Source organism: Lygodium microphyllum, chromosome 27 (genome assembly GCF_053477565.2).
Source record: "Lygodium microphyllum isolate KBCC chromosome 27, Lygodium_microphyllum_v1.1.10, whole genome shotgun sequence".
NCBI classification, from domain to species: domain Eukaryota; kingdom Viridiplantae; phylum Streptophyta; class Polypodiopsida; order Schizaeales; family Lygodiaceae; genus Lygodium; species Lygodium microphyllum.
The window spans coordinates 129,708,734-129,730,128 of record NC_141161.1 but is presented as its reverse complement, the minus strand read 5'-3'; the positions used below and the strand labels follow the sequence as shown (position 1 = coordinate 129,730,128).

At 56.9% G+C, this 21,395-nt stretch overlaps 1 non-coding gene across 1 annotated transcript; it reads left to right on the top strand.

Annotated features, from left to right (window-relative positions):
* The first annotated feature begins 6,755 nt into the window (after positions 1-6,755).
* LOC148012919 (5S ribosomal RNA) lies at positions 6,756-6,874 on the top strand. The gene has a single exon (XR_015689245.1). It is a non-coding gene; the product is annotated as a 5S ribosomal RNA (ribosomal RNA).
* Positions 6,875-21,395: the final 14,521 nt, after the last annotated feature.

Here is a 21,395-nt window from a genome sequence, read left to right as displayed (position 1 = left end):
CATGCATGAGCCCTTGCGTAAGCACCAGAAACTTTCGAGTGCCTTGAGGAAAAAGCTCCTTGCCCGTTGGGGGGAGATAACATGGTGGACTGTGGAACCGTGTCGCGTTGCCGTGCCGTGTCGCGCTGAGGCGCCGTGGTGGGTTGAGAAACCGTGCCATGTTATGTTGGGGAACCATGTCGCGTATGGTGATAAGTTGTGTTATGGTGCCATGTTGAGGCCCAAGGGGCGTGATATGCCATGTTTTGGTGTGTTATGGGGCTGAGTCATGTTGTGGTGGTTTTTGGAGTCCGTGACACTTGGTATCAGAGCAGGACCCCCGTGACGCATCCGAGGCGTCCGGAGGCGGGGGAGGGGTGAAATAGGCAAAAATTCAAAAATTTTCAGAAAAATTCGAAAAAAATTCAAAAAATTTCAAAAATTCATAAAAATTTCAAAAAATGGGAAAAAGCAAGAAAAGTGGGAAAAAAGTCAAAAATGACCAAAAAGAAGAAGAAAAAGAGCGTAACGAAGCCGAGAAGCTGAGGATTGAAAATTTGTATGCTTCAAAAAACAAGGTTTTGGCACAGTGGTTTGATTGCGAAGATGAGCGGAGAATGTTATGGGCTACAAAGGTGAAGTGGGTGCAGAAAGGGTATATTTTTTCTAAAGAAGAAGAGCGTGATTTGGAAAACAAGTTGGCCAGGGTGAAAGACAAACAAAGCGACATCAAAACACTACTTCGAGCGCTGAATGGAAAAATCAATGAATGGGTTGAAGAACATAGAAGCAGTGCAAAAATTGATTTATTACTCATAGAGCGGGAGTTAAGAATGGAAATCATTGAAGAGTATGGAGAGGGGGTAGCGGGAGACAAGATGCCAGATGAAAAAGGAAAAGCTACGAAACCCCAAGTAGTTCAAGAGAAGCCATGTATTCAAAATACAAATCTTAGTGGTAATATGTTAGATAAAAAGGCTAAAGCTGCGAGAACTCAAGTAACGCAACAAAAGTCATGTGCTCGAACGAAGAAGTCTAGTAGTGAAAGTGAGATGCGGGTTGAGGGAGGAGACACTGTTGACTATGCTATCATAGAAAATCAGTTGGCTATGGCAAAAAAGGCATTATCTAGTGGAAAACTAAATGGAGAACAACGTAGTGCATTTATACAGGTGATGAATACATTGAAGAAGGGGCTGGCGGAGTGAAAAGTTCAACATGGGGAAAAGGCCAAGCTACCAGAGGCCATAAGCGAATCGAGAGACGAAGACTCAGAGGCCGAGAAACCAGATACAGGTGAAGAGGAGCTATGGTCAGATGAGGAAATAGACTGGGAGGCCGAACTGAAAATCTGTGAACAGATAATGAAAGAAGCAAACCAAAGGGATAGAGAGAGGGCCATACTAGATGAAGATTCAGGCCAGTTTGATGATGCAGTGATGGAAGAGGGATGTGAAGGGAGTCACTGGGGGGAAAGAGAAGAGTGGGTGGCAAATGCGCCATACCATAATTATTGTGACAAACCTGAAGGAGACTACATATATGAGGAGCCTCTTGAAGATCAGTATGCCAGATACGAAGATGACATGTGGGAAGATAGAGGACAACAGTTGGGGGGCTATGGGGAACAATCGTTTGATCCAGAGTATGAAGCTAAGCATGCGCATGAAAAGTCAACCTGGGAAGAGAAAGACGACTATTTTCAAGACTATTATGATCAACCTTTCGAACCGGGATATGAAGCAGATGCGGACGAGTGGCAAGATGGAAATGAGGAGGCCTACGGGCCATATTATGAAGAGAATGACCACATAGTTAATCCAACACAACTAGTATGGGTAAATGAGTCTAGTTTTGTATTTGATGGAGTGTTGGTGGAGGAGTGCGCGGAAGAGAAGACGACCTGCGGGTCAGATCTATTACCAGAAGGGGTGGTTCTTGAGGAGTGCACATGGAAGGGCGAGGCAAAGGAAGCCGAGCCCCAAGCAGATGATACTTCGAAACAAGCAGTGGAGGGATTGGATGAGGAGATTGAGGATGTTGGCGGGGATGAAGGGGAAGACTCCTATACCTGGAGGGAGGATAAAGAAATCGGGATAGGCATCGGAACTCCTGCACCTGGGGGGAGTATAAATAATCCGGGACAGGTGGAACGGTCTGGAACTGAAGAACGGGTTGAGCCCGATTATGTTATTGAGGAGATCGGAGGGAAAGTGGAAAGGAGGGGAACGGGGCTAGAGGCCATTTTACTGAATGAAGAAGCCGAATGGCTAACTGTGGAAGAACTCGTGAGCCGCGAGTCTAAACGAACGGTCGAACAGGACGAGCGTGTGGAAGAACTCGTGAGCCGCGAGTCTAAACGAACGGCCAACCAGGATAAGCTCGTGAGCCGCGAGGATAAAGAAACGGCCGTGTGTGAAGGAAGGGTTGAAGGAGAAGGTAGGAAACTCGTGAGCCGCGAGTCTAAACGAATGGCCAAACAGGATATGCTCGTGAGCCGCGAGGATAAAGAAACGACCGTGCGTGGAGAGGAGAGTGGAGGAGAAGGCATGGTACTCGTGAGCCGCGAGGATAAAGAAACGGCCGTGCGTGGAGAGGAGAGTGGAGGAGAAGGCATGGTACTCGTGAGCCGCGAGGATAAAGAAACGGCCGTGTGTAGGGAAAGGGATGAGGAAGAAGGCATGGTACTCGTGAGCTGCGAGGATAAAGAAACGGCCGGTTGTGGAGAGAAGGGTGGAGGAGGAGGCATAGTACTCGTGAGCCGCGAGGATAAAGAAACGGCCGTATGTGGAGTGAAGAGTGAAGGAGAAAGCAGAAGACTCGTGAGCCGCGAGGATAAACGAATGGCCGAGTATAGGGAAAAACAGGAGGGAGAGGAGAGGAAGGACACGAAGATGCGGACAAAGGACGAAACCCACGCTGGGGAGTGGAAAAAACTTAATGATACTTCAAGAACCAAGGCAAAGGGTGAGACAGCAGAGTCGATCCCGGAGCCCCAACAAACCAAGTCAGCTAGCAGGGGAAGGCATGCAAGCCTCAGCAATGAGCTGCAGATGTTCTCTTGCGAAACTGATGCGGGCAGAGATTGTGCTCAAGTGGCTGATTACGAGGGAAGCAAGCCCTCATGCAGCAAAGAAGACAGGTATACTGGGGTGCCCCTTGTTACTTGCACGTTCAAGCCTATTCCGGTCTCGGGTCCAAAGGGTTGCAACCTGCTGGGTGACATCATCGTGGTCGGATGGCTTCATGATCGAGCCGAGCAAGTTGCGCGGAGGCTTCACCCTCCAGAGGATCAAAGACAGATTCGGCTCAACAAGGAGCCTAACTCATCTGCCGAGGCCAAGTGTGAAGGTTTGGTCTCAACATGTGCCCATAAGGTTTATCTCGGCAAGAGAAGGCCAACGCTCTCAGCCAAAGAAATGGACTTGGCTGTGAGGGCAAGGCGGTATGCGGCAACCCCGTGTTTCGACTTGTGCAAGCTATTCTGTTCTTACTTGCAAAATCAGGCCAGTCGGTTCAATTTCGAGGTGGACACAGCGAGAGAGATAGCCCTCGCGTTGCAAGCTAGACGGTTTGATGGCTTTCATCAAGCCCATCTAACTTACAGGCAGGTGATCCAGCTCAATCTAGCCAAGTGGGGCCTCTTAGTGCAAGCCGGCGCAGTATGGCAACCTTGTAGCAATGGCCTCTGCATTTACTTGCGCATCATAGGGATAGATCGGACCAGAGAGGGCCAACACAAAAGGTTTCGGCAGACGTGTGCGCTCAAGTCGGATGTGGCCAAGCAGGGCTCAAAACATAGGAGGATAAAACATGCGGGGACAATGGACCTCGCCAGGAGAGCGCGCCGACACTCAGCACCACAGGTAAAATCCAAGCGCTTCGCAGGTAAACTCCCGAAGATCCGTGCCAGACAGGGCACTCCTAAAAGGAAAAGAAGGACCAAGGATGGCGCGGCTAAGTGGGATCGGGCATTCCGCGCAAGACGACATGCGGTTTTTGCAAAGAGACGATCTACTGCTGAAGGAGCCGCAAAGTCCAACATCCCATGCGCGCCACGAAGAATTAAGGAGCGTGGTGGTGGACTACTTCACGCTGGAGCGATGGATAGAGGAAGAAGAGCAAAGAGGTACGTGGCCTTACAGCGCATCACCACGACATCCTCCAACAAGGCATCATCGACTGATCCGGCTACGAAGAGCCCAACAAAAGAAAGAGCTTGCGACGTCAACACCACACTTTAGCATTGGGAAGATCCAACTGGGTGGAGGCGTCTCAAGGCGGCTTGTAAGTATACTTGAGAGCATAACTATGTAGGGGCATTCGTATAGTTACCTTCACTTTTTTGAAGCTAGGTAAGAGGGTTGGGTTTATTCTTGTAAATAACAAACTCTTAGTACCTACTCAACTCGAAGTGGGCTTCGAGTTTTTTGTAGAGGGGGTGTGTATAGGGGAGGTACCCTACTCGAGGCTTGGCTCTCCTTGGGCGCGTCGCGGCATGGGGCCGTCGTGCGTGTCGCTTGGGCATGGTCAAGTGGCTCGGGGCTTCCCCCAGGACTAGGTGAGTGGGGATGGTGAGTGCAAACAGTGAGAGTGAGGGGGATGGGTAGTCTTTTTCATGGGGCGAGAGGTGAGTGGGGTGTTGGCCCATTATGAAGGGTTTCATGCATGAGCCCTTGCGTAAGCACCAGAAACTTTCGAGTGCCTTGAGGAAAAAGCTCCTTGCCCGTTGGGGGGAGATAACATGGTGGACTGTGGAACCATGTCGCGTTGCCATGCCGTGTCGCGCTGAGGCGCCGTGGTGGGTTGAGAAACCGTGCCGTGTTATGTTGGGGAACCATGTCGCGTATGGTGATAAGTCGTGTTATGGTGCCATGTTGAGGCCCAAGGGGCGTGATATGCCATGTTTTGGTGTGTTATGGGGCCGAGTCATGTTGTGGTGGTTTTTGGAGTCCGTGACAACACCTATGAGGGTAGCGGTGCTTGCTCCATCGAAACACTCCTTGGAGATCCAAGGGAGGGTGAGGTGAGGCGTATGGTCCCCGCATCCGTCTTGTCCGCGAGGAGTGTCTCGTGAGCAAATGCCATGTACCCCCCGCCGAACGATTAGGCTCAAGCGACTTGTGGTGATCCTTGCGAGCACATCGCGTGTGGCGGTCAACATGTGCCCACTAGGCGGTGAGGAGCGAAGTGCGGTGCCTTGAACACGTGTCTCGTTTTTGGCGAGATCGTGTTCGAGCTCCATGGTTCTCAATGCTAACGGCGATTCTCGTCGTGAATATTGTGCGGCTTGTATCGATACGGATGGACCGAAACCGATGGAACGATGTGATCGAGGTGCTTCTTCGTCGGCGGGGCTTGTTCCCGGTGGGGTTGAGTGTACCTCATGATGGGCTCTTGTTGACGCGAAACGGTGGAATGCATGAGCGTCTCCATCGTCTTTCGACTCGACACGAGCTCAGAATGTGGCAGACAATACAACGTTGAGCACGCCTCGTGCGTGGTGGTGGCGATGGCTGATGCACATGCTGGTGTGCCGCTTTGTCCACGGTGGGAAACGAAAGCATGCCCTTGTCCCATCCCCATTTGTCATTTTCTTTTTCTCCCCGTAAACTCTCGAGCTGTCGTGCTCGTCCCCTCTTTCTCTCTACATCAAGAACAACACATTGGTGATGAGGTCGTACCTTTTTGCCCCGCAGCCACACTTGATGTGGAGTCCGAACGCGCAGCAGCGGTGCTGCTCGTGTGACAAAAGATAGCTACCTGGTTGATCCTGCCAGTAGTCATATGCTTGTCTCAAAGATTAAGCCATGCATGTGTAAGTATAAACTCTCTTGTACTGTGAAACTGCGAATGGCTCATTAAATCAGTTATAGTTTCTTTGATGGTACCTTGCTACTAGGATAACCGTAGTAATTCTAGAGCTAATACGTGCACCAACTCCCGACTTCTGGAAGGGACGCATTTATTAGATAAAAGGCCGATGCGGGCTTGCTCGGTAATGCGGTGAATCAGGATAACTTCCCGAATAGCACGGCCTCAGCGCCGGCGATGCTTCATTCAAATTTCTGCCCTATCAACTTTTGATGGTAGGATAGAGGCCTACCATGGTGGTGATGGGTGACAGAGAATTAGGGTTCGATTCCGGAGAGGGAGCCTGAGAAACGGCTACCACATCCAAGGAAGGCAGCAGGCGTGCAAATTACCCAATCCCGACACGGGGAGGTAGTGACAATAAATAACAATACGTGGATTCTATGACTTGATCTTTTCTACCTCGTTGCCTTTATGTGCGCGAGGTTCTCCTCGCGTGGATGCTCGCCCACCGTGTCATCAAGGGTACCCGATGGCATTCCAAGTTCGTCCATGGCACGGATCCTATGACTCAAATCTCATGTACGCGGGGTTTAGTGCTCGCGTGGACACGGGTCCTCGTGGTATGAATGGCATGCCCCCCTCTCCCCCACCGCCTTGTGGCATGCTGTGGGCGCGTGTCCTCCGTGGCACGTATTCTGCGGCTCGATCTTTTCTACGTAGTCGCCTATGTGTGCACGGGGTGCTCTTCACGTGGATGCTTGCCCTTCGTGTTAGAAATGGCACGCGACGGCGGCATTCAATCTTTTGTGCGTCGCCTCCATGTGCGCGGGGTTTAGGGTTCGCGTTTAGTCGCGTCCTCCGTGGCATGAGCGGCATGGCATGCCGCCATGCCTCGCTCTTGAGCTCTCTCGTGCCACTTTCTGAGTATACAAGAGCTCTTTGGAATTCCTTTGTGTTTGTGGTTCGGTCACACCAGCGCTAATACACCGGATCCCATCAGAACTCCGCAGTTAAGCGCGCTTGGGCCAGAACAGTACTGGGATGGGTGACCTCCTGGGAAGTCCTGGTGCTGCACCCTTTTGCATGGTTGTTTCGAGACCGTGGCATGGAAATCCCCTCGGATCATGTCTTGACTCTCCAACGCTGACATCGTGGTAGGAAACCCCCTCGCCTTGCCATGACGCGGCGCCTCCTCTCCTCGTCGCGATTGTCTTTGCGTACGTCGTGCCTGGCCCCTCCCTCTGCCTCGCTCTCACGTGATACCCCCTCCTCAAGATGCGAGGTATTTTGGGAGCGGAGGGTGTGGCATGTTGTGGGGGGGTTCGGTGGAGCGGGGTTTTCTGAGGAGGGAGGGCGTGCCATGTTGCGCGGGCGGGTTGTTGGAGCGGGGATTTCTGAGGAGGGAGGGTGTGCCATGTCGTGGGGGGGTTTCTTGAGGAGGTCAGTCGGGGGGTGGAAGGTTCCATGTCGCGTGAGGGGGTCGTGTGCAGTGGGGTGTGTGTGCCGTGTCATTGCGGAGCGGGATTTCTTAGGAGGAGGGTGTGCCATGTCGTGGGGGGGTGAGGTGACGTGCCGTGGGTCGAGCGGGGTTTTTGGAGGTGGGGTGCGCGGGGGATGCACCGCGTTGTCGGGGGGTGCGGTGGGGTGGAGGGGTGTGCCGTGTCGTGGGGGGGTGACGCGGGGTGGGGTGGGTCAAGCGGGGTTTTTGGAGACGTGGCGGGGTCGTGTGGATGGAGCGGGGTTTTTCGAGGTGGGGTGCGGGGCGGATACACCGCGTCGAGGGGGGTGCGGTGGGGTGTGCCGTGACGTGGGGTGGGGTGGTGTGGATGCAGCGGGTTTTTCGAGGTGGGGTGGGGTGGTGTGGATGCAGCGGGTTTTCCAAGGTGGGGTGCGCGGGGGCGTCGTGGGGGGGTGATGCGGGGTGGGGTGGGTTGAGCGGGGTTTTCGGAGGCGTGGCGGGGTGACGTGGAGGGAGCGGGGTTTTTCGAGGTGGGGTGCGGGGGGGCGTCGTGGGGGGGTGCGGTGGGGTGGGGGGGGTGCGCCGTGTCGTGGGGTGGTGACGCGGGGTGGGGTGGGTCGAGCGGGGTTTTCGGAGGCGTGGAGGGAGCGGGGTTTTTCGAGGTGGGTGCGGGGGGAGCGTTGTGGGGGGGTGCGCCTTGTCGTGGCGGGTGACGCGGGGTGGCGTGGGTCGAGCGGGCTTTTCGGAGGCGTGGCGCGGTGCTGTGGAGGGAGCGGGGTTTTTCGAGGTGGGGTGCGGGGGGGGCGTCGTGGGGGGTGCGCCGTGTCGTGGGGGGGTGACGCGGGGTGGGGTGGGTCGAGCGGGGTTTTCGGAGGCGTGGTGGTGTGGCGTGGAGGGAGCGGGGTTTTTCGAGGTGGGGTGCGGGGGGGCGTCGTGGGGGGTGCGGTGGGGTGGGGGTGCGCCGTGTCATGGGGGGGTGACGCGGGGTGGGGTGGGTCGAGCGGGGTTTTTGGAGGAGAGGTGGGGTGCTGTGGATGGAGCGCGGTTTTTCGAGGTGGGGTGGGGGGTGCGGTGGGGTGGGGGGGTGCGCCGTGACGCGGGGTGGGGTGGGTCGAGCGCGGTTTTTGGAGGCGTGGCGGGGTGGTGTGGAGGGAGCGGGGTTTTTCGAGGTGGGGTGCGGGGGGGCGTCGTGGGGGGGTGCAGTGGGGTGGGGGGGTGACGCGGGGTGGGGTGGGTCGAGCGGGGTTTTTCGAGGTGGGGTGCGGGGGGGGGAGATATGCGCCATGTCGTGGGGGGGTGCGGTGGGGTGGGGGGGTGTGCCGTGTCGTGGGGGGGCTGACGCGAGGTGGGGTGGGTCGAGCGGGGTTTTCGGAGGCGTGTTGGGGTGGTGTGGAGGGAGTGGGGTTTTCCGAGGTGGGGTGCGGGGGAGTGTCCTGGGGGGGTGTGGTGGGGTGGGGGGTGCGCCGTGTCGTGGGGGGTGATGCGGGGTGGGGTGGGTCGAGCGGGGTTTTTCGAGGTGGGGTGCGGGGGCGGGTTATGCGCCGCATCGTGGGGGGGTGCGGTGGGGTGGGGGGTGTGCGGTGTCGTGGGGGGGCTGACGCGAGGTGGGGTGGGTCGAACGGGGTTTTCGGAGGCATGTTCGGGTGGTGTGGAGGGAGCGGGGTTTTCCGAGGTGGGGTGCGGGGTTTAGGGTTTAGGGTTTAGGGTTCGGGTGGTGTGGAGGGAGCGGGGTTTTCCGAGGTGGGGTTTAGGGTTTAGGGTTTAGGGTTTAGGGTTTAGGGTTTAGGGTTTTGGGTTTTGGGTTTAGGGTTCGGGTGGTGTGGAGGGAGCGGGGTTTTCTGAGGTGGGGTTTTCCGAGGTGGGGTGCGCCGTGTCCTGGGGGAGTGACGCGGGGTTGGGTGGGTCGAGTGGGGTTTTTCGAGGTGGGGTGCGAGGGGGGGGGATATGCGCCGCGTCGGGGGGGGGGTGCGGTGGGGTGTGGGGGGTGTGCCGTGTCGTGGGGGCTGACGCGAGGTGGGGTGGGTCGAGCGGGGTTTTCGGAGGCGTGGTGGGGTGGTATGGAGGGAGTGGGGTTTTTCGAGGTGGGGTGCGGGGCGGCGTCGTTGGGGGGTGCGGTGGGGTGGGGGGTGCGCCATGTCGTGGGGGGGTGACGCGGGGTGGGGTGGGTCGAGCGGGGTTTTCGGAGGCATTTGTGGTGTGGCCTAGAGGGAGCGGGGTTTTTCGAGGTGGGGTGCGGGGGGGGGCGTCGTGGGGGAGTGCGGTGGGGTGGGGGGGTGTGCCGTGTCATGGGGGAGTGACGCGGGGTTGGGTGGATCGAGCGGGGTTTTTCGAGGTGGGTGAGGGGGGGTGGGGGATATGCGCCGCGTCGTGGGAGGGTGCGGTGGGGTGTGGGGGGTGTGCCGTGTCGTGGGGGGGCTCACGCGAGGTGGGGTGGGTCGAGCGGGGTTTTCGGAGGAGTGGTGGGGTGGTGCGGAGGGAGCGGGGTTTTTCGAGGTGGGGTGCGGGGGGCATCGTGGGGGGGTGCGGTGGGGTGGAGGGTGCACCGTGTCGTGGGGGGGTGAGGCGGGGCACGGTGGGTCGAGCCTGGTTTTTGGAGGAGTGGTGGGGTGCTGTGGATGGAGCGGGGTTTTTCGAGGTGGGCTGGGGGGGGGAGGCGCCGCGTCGTAGGGGGGTGCGGTGGGGTGGGGGGGTGTGCCGTGTCGTGGGGGGTGACGCGGGGTGTTGCGATGCCCCCTCCCCCCACCATGCCCCGACATGATGCGACGTGCCCCCTCCCCAACATAACATGACAACCCCCCTCCCCGCCCATGACATCCCCCCATCCCCCATGACACGACACGACGCGATGCGCCCCCCCCCCCATGACGTCCCCCCGTCAAAAATTCGCCTCCCCCCTCAACACACACCACCCCACCCCTCCCCCCCCCCCTGAAAAATTCGGCCCCCCCATGACATCCCCCCCCACCCCCCATGACACGACGCGACGCGACGTGCCCCCCCATGACACGACACGATGCGACGCGCCCCCCCCTTCCCGCCTCAACACACACCACACCATGTCGCGACGTGCCGCGGCCCCCCCGCCATGACATCCCCACCCCACCCCCCCACCCATGACACGACAGGATGCGACGCGCCCCCCCCCCCCCCATGACATCCCCCCCCATGGGATCCCCCCCTCCCCACCCCCCCATGACACGACACGATGCGACGTGCCACCCTCCCCTTAACACACACACCCACCCAACGCAATGCCCCGCCCCCCAACACACACCACACCATGTCGCGACGCACCCCTGCCCCCCCCCCCCGCGCCCCATGGCCTGACACGACGCGACGTGCTCCCCTCCCCTTAACACACCCACCCACCCTCCATGACGCCCCCTCAAAAATTCCCCCCCCCCCCCCCCCCCCCCCAACACACACCACACCACACCACCCCTCCCCCCTCCAAAATTCACCCCCCCATCTCAACACACACCACACCACGCCTCCCCCCCCCCTCCCCCTCAAAAATTCACCCCCCCTTCAAAATGCGGCTTTGTCCACGGTGTGGTGTGGTGTGTATTGGGGGGGCGCCGCACGTCGCGACATGATGTGGTGTGTGTTGAGGGGGGAAGGGGGAGGGGGGGGCACGTCGCGTCGTGTCGTGTCATGGGGGGTGGGGGGGATGTCATGGGGGGGTGCGTCGCGTCGTGTCGTGTCATGGATGGGGAGGTGGGGTGGGGATGTCATGGGGGGGGGGGGGGCGGCACGTCGTGACATGGTGTGGTGTGTGTGGAGGGTGAAGGGGGAGAGGGGGGCACGTTGCGTCGTGTCGTGTCATTGGAGGGTGGGGGGCTGTCATGGGGGGCGCGTCACGTCGTGTTGTATTATGGGTGGGGGGGGATGTCATGGTGAGGGGGGCCGAATTTTGGAGGGGGGGGGGAGAAGGGGGGAGGGTGGGGGGGCTGAATTTTGAAGGGGGGCGAATTTTTGAGGGGGGGAGAAGGGGTGGGGTGGGGTGGTGTGTGATCAGGGGGGGCGAATTTTGGAGGGGGGGGAGGGGTGGTGTGGTGTGGTGTGTATTGGGGGGGGGGGGGGGGGGCGAATTTTTGAGGGGGGGGAGGGGTGGTGTGGTGTGGTGCGTGTTGAGGGGGGGAAGGGGTGGGTGTGTGTGTTAAGGGGAGGGGATCACGTCGGGTCGTGTCATGTCATGGGGCGGGGGGGGGGGAGGGGGGCATCGCGACATGGTGTGGTGTGTGTTGGGGGGGGGCATCGCGGTGGGTGGGTGTGTGTGTTAAGGGGAGGGGGGTGGGGTGGGGTGGTGTGTGATGAGGGGGGGGGGGCGAATTTTGGAGAGGGGGGGAGGGGTGGTGTGGTGTGGTGTGTGTTGAGGGGGGGCGGGGGGAAGGGTGGGGAGGTGTGTATTGAGGGGGGGGCGAATTTTCTGGGGGGGGGGAGGGGTGGTGTGTGTTGGGGGGGGGGCGAATTTTGGAGGGGGGGAGGGGTGGTGTGGTGTGGTGTGTGTTGAGGGGGGGGGGTGGGGTGGTGTGTGTTGGGGGGGGGGGAATTTTTTTGGGGGGGGGGAGGGGTGGGGTAGTGTGTGTCGAGGGGGGGGCAAATTTTTGGGGGAGGAGTGTGTGTTAAGGGGGAGGGGCGAATATTGGAGGTGGGGGGGCGAATTTTTGAGGGGGGGGGGGAGGGGTGGGGTGGTGTGTGTTGGGGGGGGGGGTGGGCGAATTTTTTGGGGGGGGAGGGTGGTGTGGTGTGTTGAGGGGGGGGGGCGAATTTTTCAGGGGGGGGGGGGGAGGGGTGGTGTGGTGTGTTGAGGGGGGGGAGGTGTGGTGTGGTGTGGTGTGGTGTGTGTTGAGGGGGGGGGGGGGGAAGGGTGGGGAGGTGTGTATTGAGGGGGGGGCGAATTTTTGGGGGGGGGGAGAGGGGTGGTGTGTGTTGGGGGCGGGGGGGGGGGGGGCAAATTTTGGAGGGGGGGAGGGGTGGTGTGTGTTGAGGGGGGGCCGAATTTTTTTGGGGGGGGGTGGGCTGGTGTGTGCTGGGGGCGGGGGGGGGGGAGGGGTGGGCTGGTGCGTGTTGAGGGGGGGGCGAAATTTGGAGGGGGGGAAGGGGAGGGGTGGTGTGGTGTGGTGTGAGTTGGGGGGGGGGGGATTTTTGAGGGGGGGGAGGGGTGGTGTGGTGTGTGTTGAGGGGGGGGGGGGAATTTTTGAAGGGGGGTGAGGGGTGGTGTGGTGTGTGTTGGGGGGGGGGGGGGGGGTGGGGTGGTGTGTGTTGGGGGGGGGGTGGGGTGGTGTGTGTTGAGGGGGGGGGGAGGGGTGGTGTGGGGTGGTTTGTGTTGAGGGGGGGGCGAATTTTGGACGGGGGGGGAGGGGTGGTGTGGTGTGGTGTGGTGTGTGTTGGGGGGGGGGGCGAATTTTTGTTGGGGGAAGGGCCGAAATTTGGAGGGGGGGGCGAATTTTCTGGGGGGGGGGGAGGGGTGGGGTGGTGTGTGTTGAGGGGGGGGCGAAATTTGGAGGGGGGGAAGGGGAGGGGTGGTGTGGTGTGTGTTGAGGGGGGGGGTGGGGTGGTGTGTGTTGAGGGGGGGGGGAAATTTTTGGGTGGGGGGAGGGGTGGTGTGGGGTGGTGTGTGTTGGGGGGGGGGGGCGAATTTTGGAGGGGGGGAGGGGTGGTGTGGTGTGGTGTGTGTTGAGGGGGGGGGGGAATTTTGGAGGGGGGGGAGGGGTGGTGTGGTGTGGTGTGTGTTGAGGGGGGGGCCAATTTTTTTGGGGGGGGGGGAAATTTGGAGGGGGGGAGGGGTGGTGTGGTGTGGTGTGTGTTGAGGGGGGGGGGGGAGAATTTTTGAGGGGGGGGGAGGGGTGGTGTGGTGTGGTGTGTGTTAAGGGGGGGGAGGGGTGGGTGTGTGTGTTAAGGGGAGGGGAGCACGTAGCGTCATCTCATGTCATGGGGCGGGGGGGGGGAGGGGGGCGTGGCGACATGGTGTGGTGTGTGTTGGGGGGGGGGGCATCGCGGTGGGTGGGTGTGTGTGTTAAGGGGAGTGGGTGAGGTGGGGTGGTGTGTGATGACGGGGGGGGCGAATTTTGGAGGGGGGGGTGGTGTGGTGTGGTGTGTGTTGAGGGGGGGGCGGGGAGGGCCGAATTTTTGAGGGGGGGGAGGTGTGGGGTGGTTTGTGTTGAGGGGGGGGGGCGAATTTTGGAGGGGGGGAGGGTGGTGTCGTGTGGTGTGTGTTGAGGGGGGGGCGGTGGAAATTTTGTGGGGGGGAGGGGTGGTGTGGTGTGTGTTGGGGGGGGGGGGCGAATTTTTGAGGGGGGGGAGGGGTGGTGTGGTGTGTTGAGGGGGGGGGTGGGGGGCGGTGGAATTTTTGAGGGGGGGGAGGGGGTGTGTGGTGTGGTGTGTGTTGAGGGGTGGGGGAGGGGTGGGGTGGTGTGTGTTGAGGGGGGGAGGGGCGAATTTTTGGGGGGGGGAGGGGTGGTGTGGTGTGGTGTGTGTTGAGGGGGGGGGAGGGGTGGGGTGGTGTGTGTTGAGGGGGGGGGCAAATTTTTGGGGGGGGGAGGGGTGGTGTGGGTTGGTGTGTGTTGGGGGGCGGGCCGAATTTTGGAGGGGGTGGGGGAGGGGTGTGTGGTGTGGTGTGTGTTCAGGGGGGGGGGCGAATTTCTGAGGGGGGGGGGGAGGGGTGGTGTGGTGTGGTGTGTTGAGGGGGGGGGGGTGGGGGGCAGTGGAATTTTTGAGGGGGGGGAGGGGTGGTGTGGTGTGGTGTGTGTTGAGGGGGGGGGGGAGGGGTGGGGTAGTGTGTGTCGAGGGGGGGGGGAAATTTTTTGGGGGGGGGAGGAGGGGTGGTGTGGGGTGGTGTGTGTTGGGGGGGGGGAGGGGTGGTGTGGTGTGGTGTGTGTTGAGGGGGGGGGAGGGGTGGGGTGGTGTGTGTTGAGGGGGGGGGAAAATTTTTGGGGGGGGTAGGGGTGGTGTGGTATGGTGTGTGTTTAGGGGAGAGGGGCGGAATTTTTTAGGGGGGGGGTGGGGTGGTGTGTGTTGGGGGGGGGGCGAATTTTGGGGGGGGGGGTGCGGTGGTGTGTGTTGACGGGGGGGGGGGGGGGAGGGGTGGTGTGGTGTGGTGTGTGTTGAGGGGGGGAGGGGTGGGGGGTGGTGGAATTTTTGGGGGGGGGGAGGGGTGGGGTGGTGTGTGTTGAGGGGGGGGACGAATTTTTGGGGGGGAGGGGTGGTCTGGGGTGGTGTGTGTTGGGGGGGGGGGGGGAATTTTGGAGGGGGGGGAGGGGTGGTGTGGTGTGGTGTGGTGTGTGTTGAGGGGGTGGGGGCCGAATTTTTTAGGGGGGGGTGGTGTGTGTTGGGGGGGGGGATTTTTGGGGGGGGGAGGCATCGCGGTGGGGGGGGGCGAATTTTGGAGGGGAGGGAGGGGTGGTGTGGTGTGGTGTGTGTTGGGGGGAGGCATCGCGGTGGGTGGGTGGGTGGGTGTGTGTGTTAAGGGGAGGGGGGCACGTCGCGTCGTGTCTTGTCACCCCCCCATGACATCCCCACCCCACCCCCCACCCATGACACGACACCACGCGACGTGTCCCCCCCTCCCCGCCCCACCATGACATGACACGACGCGACATGCCACCCTCCCCTTAACACACACACCCACCCACCGCAATGCCGCCCCCCCCCCCCCCCCCCCCCCAACACACACCACACCATGTCGCGACGCCCCCCTCCACCCCCCCCCCCCCCCCCCCCGCGCCCCATGACATGACAAGACGCGACGTGCTCCCCTCCCCTTAACACACCCACCCACCCACCATGACGCCCCCTCAAAAATTCTGCCCCCCTCCCCCCCTCCCCCCCAACACACACCACACCACACCACCCCTACCCCCTCCAAAATTCGCCCCCCCTCTCAACACACACCACACCACACCACCCCTCCCCCCCCCCCTCAAAAATTCGGCCCCTCTCAACACACACCACCCCCCCCCCTCAACACACCCCCCGTCAAAAATTCGCCCCCCCCCCCTCCCCCCCACCCCCCCTCAAAATTTCAGCCCCCCCCCCTCAAAAATTCTCCCCCCCCCCCCCCCTTACAAAATTCGCCCCCCCCCCCACCCCCCAACAAAATCCCCCCCCCCCCCCATTCAAAATTCAGTGGCCCCCCCCCTCCAAAATTCGGCCCCCCCTCCCCCCCTCAACACGCCATGTCGCGAGGCGCCCTTCCCCCCCCCACCCCCTCCCCAAGGAAAATTTCGGGCTTTGTAGGTATGCCTTGCCGTTGGAGCCGAAAACACCTATGAGGGAAGGGAGTGTGAGGCTTGGGCAACCCATGTCTCCCCAGCTCCTCCATGTAGGCCGTGCCTCATGGAGCAACCATCGTTTTAGCCTCCCGGCACGCAGGGTTCTCATTTTGAGCGAGGCAGCCGGGCCCCCTGTTCCGAGTTCGAGTCGCCATGACTTCTTATGAGGAAAGGTGGGATATGAACCGTGTCGCCCCCGTGGCGCCGTGTTCCAAGATGGTTGATTGTGGATCCTTGTGAGCCCGGAACTCTTCCGTGGCGCGATCCGGCGTCTCCAAGCGTCAAGTTTCCCTTGTGCGAGTTAGAAAAACGCGTTACGCGTGTTGTGAGCAAACCGCGACGTGGGAGGGATATCATGGGGCGTGATGGCCCGAAACGCGACGCGACGCGACAGGTCATGCTGTGACGCGAAGGCGTGTTTTCTTGACTTGTCTTGCGAGTTGGCTTCTGCTGCGTTTTCAAGACGCGACGCGGTGCTGGGAGGCCGCAGGCCATGTTTCTTGTGCGGGATTCGAGTGCGGACCCATGGGACCAGATATGCAGCGTCACACTTGGTATCAGAGCTACCTCCTACTCGACTGCTGGGGTGGTCAACATAGGTGGAGGCAAGTTGGCCAAGATTTCAAGCTATGAGTGTCCAGCAAGTGGAGACGTAAAAGTCAAGCTTGTTCAGGTTGCATGTGTTCAAAAAAAAAAAAAAAGAGCCGTCATGTGAAATGAAGCAGGGTTGGGGCTGCATGCTGCTACCCACAACTTGTCTTGATTTTGTGAAGAGGCTGTTGTAGCTGATCTGTTTGAACCTGAATCTATGCCTAACCACGGGCAGTGAAGTGGAATGCTCATTTGTGCTAAAAATGAATCTCGTGGGGCTATGAGAGCCATGTTTTGAGACCAAAACTTGTTGGTGGACATGAAAATAAGGTTGACGGGTTTGTGCAGATTAGAGATGGTGCATTTTGGAGCAGATTAGGGAAAGTTGAGTAGCTCTTTATCATCACGGCTCAAGGGCGGCCTAGTTGACCTGGAATCTTTGTAAGCTGAAGTTGGAGCCTGCAGGCTTAGTGTCTCTAGAGAAGACTCGCGGGCCTGGCGCGAGGATAAAGAAAGCGGGTGCAGGAGGAGGAGAAAAGGGGAAATTTTTTCAAGACTCCCGGACCTGGCAGGAGTATAAACAACGCGGGCAAGGTTGAGATGAGAGGGTGTATTTGATGGAGTGGATGAGCGCCTGCGGGCGAATTTCTAGTCTTGTTACTGAAACCCTTTGATTCGAGACCGAAGACTCCCGGACCTGGCAGGAGGATAAAGAACGCGGGCCTATGGTGAGACCACTTGATGGAGGATGCGAATTGGAGATCTGTTTGAAGAGCTGAAGAATGAGCCAAGAGGCGAAACGGAGCGGAGTATGGATGGCCGTGGGTTGAATCAGTTGGAGCTAAAGGTTTATGTCTGCTTGTTATGGGGCTACTAGAGTGAGTCAAAGAGGACCTGCGGTGCTGAAGTCACGTGAAGGGAAGCTGAAAGGCGATGGTCTTGCAACTCTCAACCCGGGGAGTATAAAGTAAGCGGGCTTGTGTTGAAGAGTTATGATTTGGGCAAGAAGGCCCTTTGTTTGAAGAAAGAAGATGGAAACGGGCTGCGGCCCTATGTGTTGAAGAAAAGAAGATGAGTGTGAAGAAGAAGACGAAGGAGTGGAAGAAAGCGGAGGCGAGAAGGAGAGGAGAGAGCAAGAAAAGAAGATGCGGGCAGAAGGCCCAAGTTATTTTTGATGAAAGGAGATGGAAACGGGCTACGGCCCTATGGTCTGAAGAAGAAGAAGATGATGATGAAGATGGAGAAGGAGATGAGGAGGCGAAGAGTGGAGGTGGAGAAGACTCGTAACGCCGCGAGTATAAAAGAATGGCGACACTGATTCAGAATATGCAAGACTCCTTGAGCCGGGAGTATAAAAGAATGGCCGGGTGCATGGAAGGAGTGGAGGAAGAGAAAGGAAGATATGTGGTGCACGACACTCGTAACGCCGCGAGTATAAAGGAACGGCGATGCGGATTTAGAATATGCAAGACTCCTTGAGCCGGGAGTATAAAAGAATGGCCGGGTGCAGGGAAAGAGTGGAGGAAGAGAAAATAAGATATGTGTTTGCACGACGCTCGTGGAGCCGCGAGCTTAAATGAACGGCCGGGTGCGAAGGTCAAGGGGACCGAAGGAAAGAGAACTCCCAACGCCGGGAGTATAAAGATGGGTGTTGAAGACTCGTGGACCTGGGGCGAGTATAAACAAGCCGGGCTGGACGCGAGGAGAAGGTCCCATGCCGACCGCGGTGAAGCCGAGTAGGGCGATGGACTGGGCGGATGGTGGTAAGAAGACTCGTGACCCTGGGGCGAGTATAAAGAAACCGGGCTGGAGAAAGAAGAGGTGGATTTGGGGATAAGGGAAGAAGGAAGAGAAGGCCCCATGCCGACCGCGGTGAAGCCAAGTAGGGCAATGGACCGGGCGGATGGTGGTTAGAAGACTCGTGGACCTGGGGCGAGTATAAATAAGCCGGGATGGGTGGGAAAACAAGGGAAGGAAGGCCCCATGCCGACACGGACCAAGGAGTCTAACATGTACGCGAGCCGGTGGGTGGCAAACCCACGGAGGCGCAAGGAACCTGACAGGTGGGTGTCAAGATTGTGGGAGAGAAGGAAGGAGTCTCGCTTGAAGCTTTCTTGCTTGCACAATGGGGGAAGACACACAAGGGTGGAGGCTGAAAACAGTTTTCCTCTTCTTAGTTGTGTAAGCCAAAAGAACTCTAGTACAAAGAAATAGAAGAACCCTATATATGGGTCTCAAACAAAACTCAACTAACTAAGGTGGCATACTAACTGAGCCACGAACTAGAGTAGATAAGGATAGCTATCATGTAGCTATTATTCATGGGCGGTGTACCAACCGCGTCTGCAACTGACAAGTCGGTGACATAAATATACAACGGTCACCCTGGCGTATCACGAGTGGAGCTCGATATCTCAACACTCCCCCTCGAGCTCAATCCCAATTCCTGCACACCAAGCAGGTCTCTGAACTTGCGCAGCTTCTCTGCGCCCAATGCCTTCGTGAATATGTCAACTACCTGATCCTCTGTGCTGACATAAACTAGATTAATAAGACCTAGTAAAACCCTCTCTCGCACATAGTGATAATGCACCTCAATGTGCTTTGTTCTAGCATGATAGACTGGGTTATTTGCCAAGTGTATACTACTCATGTTGTCACAATAAATGACAACTGGCCCATCTGTAGACTGATGCATATCATAAAGTAGCTTATGCAACCAAGCTACCTCACATGCAGCCATTGCTGCACCCCTGTACTCAGCCTCTGTGCTCGACAAGGCAACTGTAGGCTGTTTCTTGCTGCTCCAAGTGACTGCAGCACTCCCAAAAGAGAATACATATCCACTGGTAGATCGTCTATCAGAAATACTACCAGCCCAATCAGCATCAGTGTATCCATGCAACTGTATCTGAACCCCAGTCTCATAAAATAGTCCATACTGCAATGTGGACTTCACATACCTAAGTATGCGTCTAGCCACATCCAAATGTGGTTTCCTTGGAGCCTGCATAAACTGACTTACCAATCCAACAGCATAGCTCAAATCTGGCCTGGTAATAGTCATATAAATCAAACTTCCTACTATGCGTCTGTACATAGTAGGGTCTTCTAGAAGCTCACCTGCATCTGTGCGTAGCTTCACATTTTGCTCCAAAGGAACTGAAATAGGCTTACAGCCTGTCATCCCATATTTGGATAGCATGTCCAATCCATACTGCCTCTGCAAGAGCTGTATCCCACTTGGTGATCTAATCACCTCAATGCCCAAGAAATAACGCAGCTCTCCCAAATCCTTCATCTCAAACTTCTGCTTCAATAGCATTTTCACATGAAGGATATCTTCATCACTGTCACCTGTCATAATCAAATCATCAACATAAATGACAAGAAGCATAATACCTTTCTCTGTTTTTCTCACATAAAGTGAGAAATCTGCCTTGGAAATCTGAAAGCCAATAGTGACAAGATACTGTCCTATCTTGTCAGACCATGCTCTAGGTGCTTGCTTCAAGCCATACAAGGCTTTCTTCAACCTGCAAACAAACTCAGGATGAACAGCATGCACATAACCTGGTGGCTGCTCCATATAGACCTCTTCTTGCAAATCACCATGCAAGAAGGCATTCTTTACATCCATCTGATGTAAAGACCATCCCTTTGATGCAGCCATAGCAATGACTGCTCTTACGGTTGCCATCCTTGCAACCGGACTAAATGTTTCTTCATAGTCAATGCCATATGTTTGTGCATACCCCTTGACTACTAATCTTGCCTTGTATCTGTTCACAGAACCATCAGCATTGTGCTTCACCTTATAAACCCACTTACAGCCAATTGCATTCTTACCTTTAGGCAAAGGTACTAACTCCCATGTAGCATTTGCTTCCAAGGCATCCATTTCTTCATCCATGGCTTTCTCCCATTTTTCTTTTCCCATGGCTTGCTCAAAAGATGTGGGTTCTGGTTCCTGTATCACTTTGACCATATATGCATAGTGAATGGCTGTAAATCCATCATATTTCAGCCTATCCACAGGATACCTAGCTCTTGTAGACCTGCGCAAAGTAGGTTCACTCCCAGGTGCTCTCAAAACATCCCTGGTCTTCCTTACTCCAGGTGTAACAATAGAAGGAATACCCAACTCATCATCAATGCTCTGTTCTGAGCCACTGGATTCACCATCCACATAAGAGTGACCTGCATTCACATCAAACATGGGCTGATCAACCTTCTCTTTTCCTTTTCGTGATACCTGCATACCACTATCTGCATTGCTTTGAGAAGATTCTCCTGATCTCAATCTGCCTGTCCATGGCGAAGAATGTGAACCACTGCTAGAGGACGCTCCAGGTCCACTAATATTTTGTGACTGCTGCTGTGAATTCTGTGTAGCATTACCATTTTGTGCATCTTCATCATCAATCACATTTACTGGTTTATACCAGCTACTCATCTCATCAAAAACAACATCTCTGCTCACTGTAAACTTACGAGTAGAAGGGTTATAGCATCTATACCCTTTTTGCTGCAGAGAGTAACCAATAAAGATGCACTTCTCAGCTTTTGGATCCAACTTGGATCTCAGCTCATCTGGCACATGTACATAGGCAATGCAACCAAAAATTTTCAAATGAGAAATATTTGGTTTTCTACCAGTATACCTCTCCTCTGGAGTCATTCCATGTATTGCTGCAGTGGGAGTCCTATTCATTATGTAGACTGCTGTAGCAACTGCTTCAGCCCAATAAAAATCTGGCAAGTCTTTTTCATTGAGCATGGCACGAGATACCTCTCTAATATGCCTGTTTTTCCTTTCTGCAATTCCATTTTGTTGTGGGGTATAACTGCATGAATATTGCTGCTTTATGCCATGCTCCTGCAAGAACTTTGCAAACTCATTTGAGAGGTACTCTCCCCCTCCATCTGACCTTAGGCATTTTATCTGCAAGCCTGTTTCTTTTTCAACCATAGCTTTAAGAGTTTTGAAATGCCCAAAAACTTCACTTTTATTTTTCATAAAATACACCCAAACTTTTCTGCTATAGTCATCAATAAAACTGACAAAATAATGACAGCCTCCAAGAGATGCAGCTTTAGTTGTCCACACATCAGAGTGAATTAATTCCAATGGCTTCTCACTCTCTTGAACATGTCTAGGAAATGGTTTCCTTGCCTGTTTTCCAAACTGACAGGCTTCACATACCTTATGCATTTCTGCAACCTTGAATTTGGGCAATCCTGCAACAATATTTTGGGCCTGCATTGATTTAAGT